The sequence below is a fragment of the Festucalex cinctus genome, chromosome 11, assembly GCF_051991245.1.
Source record: "Festucalex cinctus isolate MCC-2025b chromosome 11, RoL_Fcin_1.0, whole genome shotgun sequence".
Taxonomy (NCBI): Eukaryota; Metazoa; Chordata; class Actinopteri; order Syngnathiformes; family Syngnathidae; genus Festucalex; species Festucalex cinctus.
The window spans coordinates 1485236-1495414 of NC_135421.1; the positions used below are offsets into that span (position 1 = coordinate 1485236).

At 38.5% G+C, this 10179-nt stretch overlaps 2 long non-coding RNA genes across 2 annotated transcripts; one reads left to right on the plus strand and one right to left on the minus strand.

Moving 5' to 3' along the window:
- Window positions 1-393: 393 nt before the first annotated feature.
- On the plus strand, window positions 394-1590 carry LOC144030593 (uncharacterized). Its single transcript, XR_013287296.1, has 3 exons — window positions 394-790; window positions 1154-1240; window positions 1322-1590. It is a non-coding gene; the product is annotated as an uncharacterized LOC144030593 (long non-coding RNA).
- LOC144030592 (uncharacterized) lies at window positions 1554-3388 on the minus strand. Its single transcript, XR_013287295.1, has 3 exons — window positions 3100-3388; window positions 2431-2659; window positions 1554-2159 (listed from the first exon to the last, which is right to left on the minus strand). It is a non-coding gene; the product is annotated as an uncharacterized LOC144030592 (long non-coding RNA).
- Window positions 3389-10179: the final 6791 nt, after the last annotated feature.

The following is a 10179-nucleotide window of genomic DNA, read 5'->3' on the forward strand; positions in this document are numbered from 1 at the left end:
CATGGCTATAGAATAATTTTTGTAGGTATTAGGCTGATAGGTGTGCCTCCAAATATTCACACATCGAGCTGAATCATATAATCGGAAATACTTCATAAAAATGTCTAGAGGGCGCTATTGAGCCATTTATTACAAATTGTACAACAAATCTCTAAAATATTTATGTTCTTGAGAGGTCTGATCTGTGTGCAAAGTGTTGAGTTTTCGCTCATGTTTAGACTCTCAAAAAAAAAGCATTTTTCTTTGCAAACAATGCATCGCTAGAGCAAAGGCGTGACAAAAAATGTCAATAACTTTTCATCTTAAATATCTTCAGAGGAAACATGCCAAAGAATGAAGACAATCTGATAAGTTTTGTAGAAAATATGAGGCCTATAGGTCGCTTGCACATCGTAATGCATCATGGGAGTTTTTCCTTCGGGCGCCATATTGGGTGTCCGCCGGTTCACAAGGTACACTCGCGAGTTACATGGTAGAGCTTATCAACCTGATGTAATTTTCGCAGTATTTTCACGATTTACCGGAAGATCAAAAACAACGATACAGGCAGAAGGTGTCTCTGTGTGGCGGGATTGATCCTAATTACGTCCTGACCAAGGGTGATTTTTTTTTTGACGGAGAAAGCTTGCTGGCCAAATGTGACATCTCTGGACATCTTTCCCTACCTCGTGTTGACAACATGCTCCATAACACGCCAACAAATCCCTGGAGGCTTACAATTATTTTGTAAGCGGGTGGATACAGAGTGTAAACTTTAACATTGCATCAGAAGAAACGGTTGCTGTTGCACGTAAGTAAACCACATGGTGTTGGTAATTCTGCGCACAAAAATGTTGATTTGTTCTCAGGCTTCCTGTTATCATTGTGTTTACAGACACAGCTAGGTTTACCTGATGCGGTTTTTCTAACAATTTTATAACAGGCAAATATGGCAGAGCGTATAAGAATAAAAAGTAACTATGCACAGCCTCCCCGTGGCTTAATTAAATTTAATGCTACCCTTTCACTAGTTACATGTTACTTAATCAACTTATTCTAAATGGTTAACCACTCTCAGAGGACGTATTTTTAGTTTCAGTTTCCAGTACAATAAAACGTGTTCATGGTAACTACTGAGCATACTGACAGCTTTTCTTATGATCTCACGGTTAAGGAGGCTGTCACAACACCCAATTTCTGTCTGGTGCCAGATGGCAACAATTCCCATCACTTGTCACGACAACACCAATAGTATTACCAGGTATGTATGGCTTTACTTTTTGTAGTTTCTTATTTAATTCTATGTTTCATATTTTCATTACAATGTTTGTAATATTTTCAGATTCAGGCACAGATGAGTTTAACTGGACGGACTTCTGCGACTTTGTGGTGTGGACAAAGTGTGATTGAGCGAGTCCACCCAGATCGCTCGTTTTGGCCAGTTGGAAAAGCCAGAGTTTTTTTTTCCCAAAATCCCCTCCTTACCTGAACTGCTCGGGAGAGCATTTACTAGATCAGCAGTGGACTTCCAGTGTTCCTGCTCAGCCGCTGTCACCTACCACTTGCTCATGTACTTCAAAGATGCGAAATAAAGTAGTTTTTTGTGCTGCAGCAGATTGTAAAATCAAATGATATCACTTGAAGTGTGCCAATCTAGACTGCCAAAAGGACAGTGGTTTTGTGACAAGTGTGAAACAAGGATTATTGGGAAAACTGTAACACAGTACTGGTACTTGTCTTACATTAAACAAATTTAAAAGAGAGCAACTTTTTCCTCTGTACATAGCATAATGAAAGTCATTGCGTACCCCATCAACATTACATCATACCGTCATCTCAGGATGGTAGGCACCTGTGCTAAAATAAACTACATTAATTAACAGTTCAATTTTTAACCCTGAAATTACTACATCTAATCATTATTCACTTCATTTTTTGTGCTTTTAGAAATAATAGAGATTTATGCCATTACTTTAAGAGGGACCATATTGCACATTGAGTCAAATCCTGTCATTTGTATTATGTATAGCTTTGTAAACAAACCCAACAATAGAATTTGTATAAACGCTGCCTTTATTAGCGCCAAACAAACAGTCGCATGTTGTCCTCCTCCAATGCTTTGATGCTCGCCTTCGTTTCCATCATGTCATTGGCAATCAAGTCGGTGTGGCATGAGATCCCTAAAGAAAAAAATAAATAAAAAATCACAAAAAAATACGGTACCAGTAATAGGTTTAATATAGTAAAGTAGTATAGTTTTTGGGTCAGTGTAAAAGAAATGTACACATTTTGTTGCATTTTTTAATGTATGAACATTGCTACAGGCAAATACTTATTTCTATAAACACTTCCAAATGTCTCTAAAATATAAGGTGCGTGTACACACACAAACAAACACATACATTCACTCATGCATACAATATATCATGTAATGAATTCTGAGTGGCATACCAGAGTCAATGATGTCAGCAGTACTTGAGGGTACAGGTTACTGGAGCCATCTGGCTGCATAACTGCAACAATCTCTGCCACTTCGAGTCGTCTTTTCTTTGCTTGTCTCTCCTGTGCACGTTCATATCTTGGCACCGACTGGGCTGAGACAGATGTTGTAACTTGGGACCCAACTTTAATGTTGGAGCACAGTCGGGATGATTGGACAGAAAAACGGGCGCAGGGCGACCTGTTAAAATAAACAAATATATAAACAAATAAAATATGGAAAGACTGGTTATTTTACCGCAGTAGGGTGGCCGTGAATAAGTTCTTTAGCATGATGTGTAGGCTACCGGGGGTCTGTTTTCTTGCATCACCCCCGGGGGTCTGTTTTCTTGCATCAGCCCCTTCTGTCTCTTTTTTTTCCAAGTTTACATTTTGCCACCAAAAAACATGTTATCGGCATTAAAAGCCCAAGACTAATCAATCCAATTTCAGCAGTAAACACTTTGCACTGGCACTACTTGGGTGAAAATGTTCGATGTTAGCTTTCGGCTAACGTCCGCTAGCCAGCTTGTACTACCGAACTTGCTTGCTCATGAATCCAAAACATAAGCAACTTGCCCATATATGGGCGGTCGAAACGTTATTAATCCTCATGCATTAAATAAAGGTAAACAAGCTTACCGCTCACAAAGTGATCGCTGCACACACGAGCCCAAAGTAACGACTTCCCTCCGGAGTCCGCACTCCTGTCTCCAGGCCCTGGTTCCTAATTATTTTCGGAATTCGGAAAAAAGACCGACCATTTTCCCCCTTGGCTTTGTTCGAACAGCCAACGATGCAGCAACAATGTACCATTTTAAACGCAGAAAACAAACGTGATAGATACGTGTTAGACCGAATCGCTACGTAAATGGAGGCCACCCAGCATGGCGACTACGAGAAATCCGAGGCGGAAGTGACGACACGTGCAAGCGACCTATAAAAGGCCCCCAAAAATGGCTACAAATAGCAAAGTAAATCAAAATGGCAGACTTCCTGTTTGGTTTAGCATATGGCTTTAGAAACTTTTTTGTCAGTCTTAGGCTGATAGGTATCCCATTTTTACAAATCTAGCTGAATCATACATTTTCAAAAGCTTCATTAAAATGTCTATAGGGCGCTATTGAGCCATTTATTGCAAATTGCACAAGAAATCTCTAAAATGTTCATGTTTATGACAAGTCTGATGTGTGTGTAAAGTTTCATGAGTTTTCGCTCGTTTAGACAAAAAAAAACAAAAAGCAGCATTTTACTTGGCAAATAATGCATCGCTATGGCAACGGCTTGCAACAAAATAAAAAAAACTTTCGATAACTTTGCATCTTAAAAATCTTAAGATGAAACACACCAAGTTGGAAGACAGTCGGATAAATTTCGTAGGAGTTCGTTAAAATGTGACCCCTAAAAAAGGCCACAAAAAATGGCTACAAATCCCGACGTAAATCAAAATGCCGGACTTCCTGTTTGGTTTAGCATATGGTTCTAAGAGACTTTTTTTGTACATCGTGGGCTCTTATGTATGCCTCCAAATTATCATAGCGCTAGGTGAAACGTATAACCGGGAATGCTTCGTTAAAGAGGAGGTTTTTTTAGCTCAAAATGTGATGCCCGGCCCCTGCGGGACTTCCTGTTGGGTTTAGCACAAAGCAGCAAGAGACTTTTTTGTACATCGTGGGCTGTTACATATGTCTACAAATTTTCGTAGCTCTAGCTGCTTCGTACAACTGGGAATTCTTCATTAAGAAGAATTTTTTTCCTTTGCAAACAAGTGCATGCCACGACAACAGCGTGCGGCGAAATAAAAAGCTTTCAATAACTTTTCATCTTCAACATCTTAGGATGAATCACACCAAGTTTGAAGATGATCGGGTAAACTCTGTAGGAGGAGTTCGTTAAAATAGGACCCCTATGAAATGGCCAAAAAAATGGCAACACGTTCCAAAGTAAATCAAAATGGCGGACTTCCTGTTAGGTTTAGCATATGGTTCAAAAAGAGTTTTTTGTACCTTGAGGGCTGTTACATATGTCTTCAAATGTTGGTAACTCTAGGTGAAACGTACAGCAGGGAATGCTTCATTAAGTAAGAATTTTGAAACTCAAAATTTGATGCCCCACCACCGTCATATAGTATGTCAAAAACTTTAGATTTTTTACCATGGTGTTGTCCCAGGTCTTGAGATGGTACATCCCAAGTTTGAAGTCAATCGGATTAACCATGTAGGAGAAGCGGGCAAAAGTATGACCCCTGTACATGTGCAAAAATAGGCCAAAATTGGACATTTAAATACTCATATCTCACTTCCTGTCTATTTTAGGGTACACATATCAAAGAGGTTTTTGTTCATCTGGATATGCTACAGGTGCCACACAATTTTCATAGCCGTAGGACAATCGTAGCGGGACAGGGATCCGTTTAAGCTATGTAGGTGGCGCTACAGAGCCATTTTTCTGGTATCATGTATGGCGACTTTAAAATGTCAAATTTTTCGCCAGGCCCAATCTGCGTGTAAAGTTTGGTGAGTTTTCGTTCACGTTTAGTGTCTCAAAAATGTGATTGTTTGCGGAAAAGAATAATAACAAAGAAAAAGAATAAGAAGAATTCCTTGAAAAACAATAGGGCCTCGCAGCGGCACCGCCGCCGCCGCTGCTCGGGCCCTAACTAGAGCTGCGAGCAGCTATAAAGGGCCCTCGCAACCCGGGCCACGTTGGGGTACTTGCACGTCGGGGTAATGGCACGTTGGGGTACTGTCAAATAGGACAAGGACCATCTAAAATGTTTTTGACAAGCCTTGTGTGTGCAAAGTTTCATCAAAACGCAAAATATGGTGTGCAATTCCCAAAATAAATTCAAAATGGCGGACTTCCTTTTAGGTTTAGCATACGGCTACAGAATACTTTTTGTAGGTCTTAGACTAATAGGTATGCCTCTGAGTTTTCACAAATCTAGGTCAAGTCAAGTCATCTTTAGTTATTTCGCGCTTGAATCATCCAATCGGAAATGCTCCATAAAAATGTATAGAGGGCGCGATTTATTGCAAATTGCACAAGAAATCTCTAAAAATTCATGTTCATGACAAGTCTGATGTGTGTGCAAAGTGTCATGAGTTTTCAAACATGTATAGACCAAAAAAAATTAGCAGCACTTTACTTGGCAAACAATGCATCGCTATGGCAACAGCATGTGACAAAATAAAAAACTTTCGATAACTTTGCATCTTAAACATCTTAAAATGAAACACACCAAGTTTGAAGACGGTCGGATGAATTTTGTACGAGGAGTTCGTGAAAATATGACCCCTAAGAAAGGCCACAAAAAATGGCTACAAATGCCGACGTAAATCAAAATGGCGGACTGCCTGTTTGGTTTAGCAGATGGTTCAAAAAGAGTTTTTTGTACCTCCAGGGCGATCACATACCTCTTCAAATTTTGGTAAGTCTAGGTGAAACGTACAGCCGGGCATGCTTTGTTAAAGAGGAGTTTTTTAGCTCAAAATGTGATGCCCGGCCCCTGGGGGACTTCCTGTCGGGTTTAGCACAGGTCACCAAGAGACATTTTTGTACATCTTGGGCTGTTACATATGTCTACAAATTTTCGTAGCTCTAGCTGCTTCGTACAACTGGGAATGCTTCTTTAAGATTTTTTTTTCCCTTTGCAAACAGTGCATGACACGACAACAGCGTGCGACGAAATACAAAGCTTTCAATAACTTTTCATCTTCAACATCTTTAGATGAATCACACCAAGTTTGAAGATGATCGGATAAACACTGTAGGAGGAGTTCGTTAAAATAAGACCCCTATGAAATGGCCAAAAAAATGGCAACACATTCCAAAGTAAATCAAAATGGTGGACTTCCTGTTAGGTTTAGCACATGGTTCAAAAAGAGTTTTTTGTAGGTCATAGTCTGTTACATATGTGTACCAATTTTCGTAGCTCTAGATTAAACGTACAACCGGCAATGCTTCATTCAGTAAGAATTATTAAACTCTAAATTTGATGCCCCGCCGCCGTCATATATGTCAAAAACTCTAGATTTTTTACCATGATGTTGTCCCAGGTATTGAGATGGTACATCCCAAGTTTGAAGTCAATCGGGTTAACCGTGTAGGAGAAGCGGGCAAAAGTATGACCCCTGTAAATGTGCAAAAATGGGCCAAAATTGGACATTTAAATACTCATATCTCACTTCCTGTCTATTTCAGGGTACACATATCAAAGAGGTTTTTGTTCATCTGGATGTGCTACAGGTGCCACACAATTTTCATAGCCGTAGGACAATCATAGCGGGACAGGGATCCGTTTAACCTATGTAGGTGGCGCTCCAGAGCCATTTTTCTGTTATCATCTATGGCGACTTTAAAATATCAAATTTTTCGCCAGGCCTGATGTGTGTGTAAAATTTGGTGAATTTACGTTCACGTTTAGTGTCTCAAAAATGCGAAGCTAATAGGTATGCCTCCCAGTTTTCACAAATCTAGGTCAAGTCATCTTTAGTTGTGTATCGCTTGAATCATACAATTGGAAATGCTCCATAAAAATGCATAGAGGGCGCTATTGAGCACAACGTTGGGTTACTTGCACGTCAGGGTACTGGCACGTTGGGGTACTGTTACATGGAACAAGGACCATTTAAAATGTTAGTTTTTTCCATGCCTTGTCTGTGCAAAGTTTAATGAAAAAGGCCAAAAATGATGTATAATTCCCAAAATAAAATCAAAATAGCGGACTTCCTCTTTGGTTTGGCAAATGGCTACATAATACTTTTTTGTAGGTCTAGCATAATCATACAATCGGAAATGCTTCATAAAAATGTCTAGAGGGCGCTATTTATTGTAAATTGCACAATAAATCTCTGAAAATTCATGTTCATGACAAGTCTGATGTGTTTGCAAAGTTTCATGAGTTTTCATGTGTATAAAAAAAAAAAGCAGCACTTGACAAACAATGCATTGCTATGGCAACAGCGTGTTACAAAATAAAAAACTTTAAATTACTTTGCATCTTAAACATCTTAAGATGAAACACACCAAGTTTGAAGACAGTCGGATAAATTTTGTAAGAGGTTCGTTAAAATATGACCCCTGAAAAAGGCCACAAAAAATGGCAACAAATCCCATCATAAATCAAAATGGCAGACTACCTGTTTGGTTTAGCACATGGTTCCAAGAGACTTTTTTTGTACATCGTGGGCTCTTATGTATGCCTGCAAATTATCATAGCGCTAGGTGAAACTGTCAGGTTTAAACACAATCTATGACATTTTTAAACTGCACAAATGAGGAGACAGACATTAAAATGAGAAAAAACAAGGCCTTTACTTGTACAAGGAGAGATGAGCGAGAGATGTGTGCTGGTCACAATCCTCTGGCTCACTCTGACAAACATTCACATTTCTTATCTATTTCATGGAGTTCGCTAACAAATGGTCACAAAGGGAGGTGGAGACATAGCAGCGGTGTGGCATCACAAAATAAACACAGGAGACATCCTCTAACCATAAAACTTTTTTACGACCACTAATCCCTGAAGGCTGTCCATTTGTCCTGATGCGAAGTTCTTCATTCCCACATTCCAGATGTCCTTGACGTCCTTAGGTTGAATACACATACAGCAACCCAAACTGATAGTGAAATACTGAGTACATGCTTTAAAATTAACTCTGCAATAAAAGAGAAAATATGGAATAATATATACATAATAATCCTAACATTTCCCCCCTGTTATTACATATTTACTCAAAGTCTCATACCATGTATTTGTTAAAAAAGCAAAACATCACCATCACAGTGCATAACACAAATTTTTCCCATAACACAAATAAGTCCTTTGTCAACACGATCAATACCACATAGAGCATGACGTAACATTTATCTTTCCATCATAAAACGCCATATTAGTAAAATTATCATAAGCACAATATAATTCAATGTGTCGGCTTTTAAAATACAATCAATGTGTTGTTGCTCTAATGTGTGTACATTATCCAATGTTTAAAATCCAGTGTGCGCAATGTCCAATGTTTCTGTATGTAATTCTCAGCATTAATAATTCAAACAGCTGTCTCTCTCCCTCTTCAAGATGGCCACAAAAACAAACATCAAAATCAAAAAGACAGCCCCAACTGTCTGATCGCATCTTACTCTCCATTCGATTCAGGAAAGGGACTCGTCTCCTTGAATTGTCCCTTCTGACACATCATGCACAATAGACAGGTCCTGGACTTCGCAGCGGTTGGGGGAACTTTGAGGGTAGCCAACAATGTGCTCCCAAAGTCTTCAATGACTTACTTGGTCAGACTTTTTCACAGCGAGTCAAGCTGCTTGTTTCTCCTCTGACCTCACTTCAGTCAGGCTTCGCTCCGCAACCTGGCAAGCTGTTAGTCAATGGTACCTGTTTTGTGCCATGTGATAGGTGAATCTAGGAGAGTTGTTCAGCGATCTTCACAACCTTCGGGGCCAACAACACTTACAAGGGCCTTCCCACCTTAGGCTGGACCTTTAATCAAAGTCAGTCACTACCCTTGATGGGAGGCTTGCCTTCCTGCTGAGATAGAGAGTCATCTGGCATTTGATTAAACATTTTCACTTCCTTATCATTTAAACAATCTTCTCATATAGTCACTTAAATCAATTTCTTTCATCTGTATGTCTTAACAGGTCATTACAATAGGCAAATTTAAATGGTCCACCACACGAAATTTCAAACGAGCTTAACTGTATTGTTCCTTTTACAATTTCCCAAATTACTTAATCCTCAATTATCTTATCTCCATGCTTTGATCATGTATTTTTCTCTCGTTTCTCTTTTTCCCTTAACAATGTAACATATAAAGTGACTTTCATTCATTACTCCAAATAACTAGTACGTCATATAGAGACATTATCTATTCACACAATGCTTCTGCCATAATAATAACATCCAGTTGTTTTTCTGGAACAATTTCAACTCATTGTTAAATTTTTTAAGACCATCAATCAGTACTTGTTAATATTGACATTGTCTTACTTTTTGTTCAATTCCATAAAATCCATAGCCACTAACAGAAATTGTAGATTAGAAACATCAATTCCATGTATAACACAATTCTAAAACAAAATTCCAAAAACGTAAAAACATAAAAAATTAAAAATATAAAATTTATATGCGGTATTGCAGTATTGTTACCAACTCCCCCCTTTTGAGACATCTTTATGGCTCACAACTCAAAATCATTATCCAACCCACTTCATATAATCTTATGCTGCATGCAATTTAAAATAATTTCATAATATTTACAAAAGGTTTTCATTTTTTCCCTTTTTTCCCACTACAGTGTTCCCTCGTATATCAGTGGGTTAACCTTCATTCAGTCATTTTCCCCTTCTCAAAAAATTACACAGTTGTACAAAAATCCACAAAATCAGCACCTTTTTTTTTTTTTTTTTTAAACAACTATGGAATTTAAAAACAATAGGGACGCTGTAGCCTTCACCGCTCTGGTCCTAATTTGCGAAAGAACACTGTAGTTTACATGTCTTGGAGGGGTAGAACGTTATAATCCGCCCATAGCATTGTCGTAGTCTGGCATTTCTTCAAAACTAATTGTATCATACTACATCTTATATTGTTTACAACCATATAATCAAGTTTAAATGTGACACATCTTTCCCAAAGCTATATGTAGTTAATAATAAAGCCACCATGAATATCAATCATCTTGTTAACAAATAATAAAAATACTG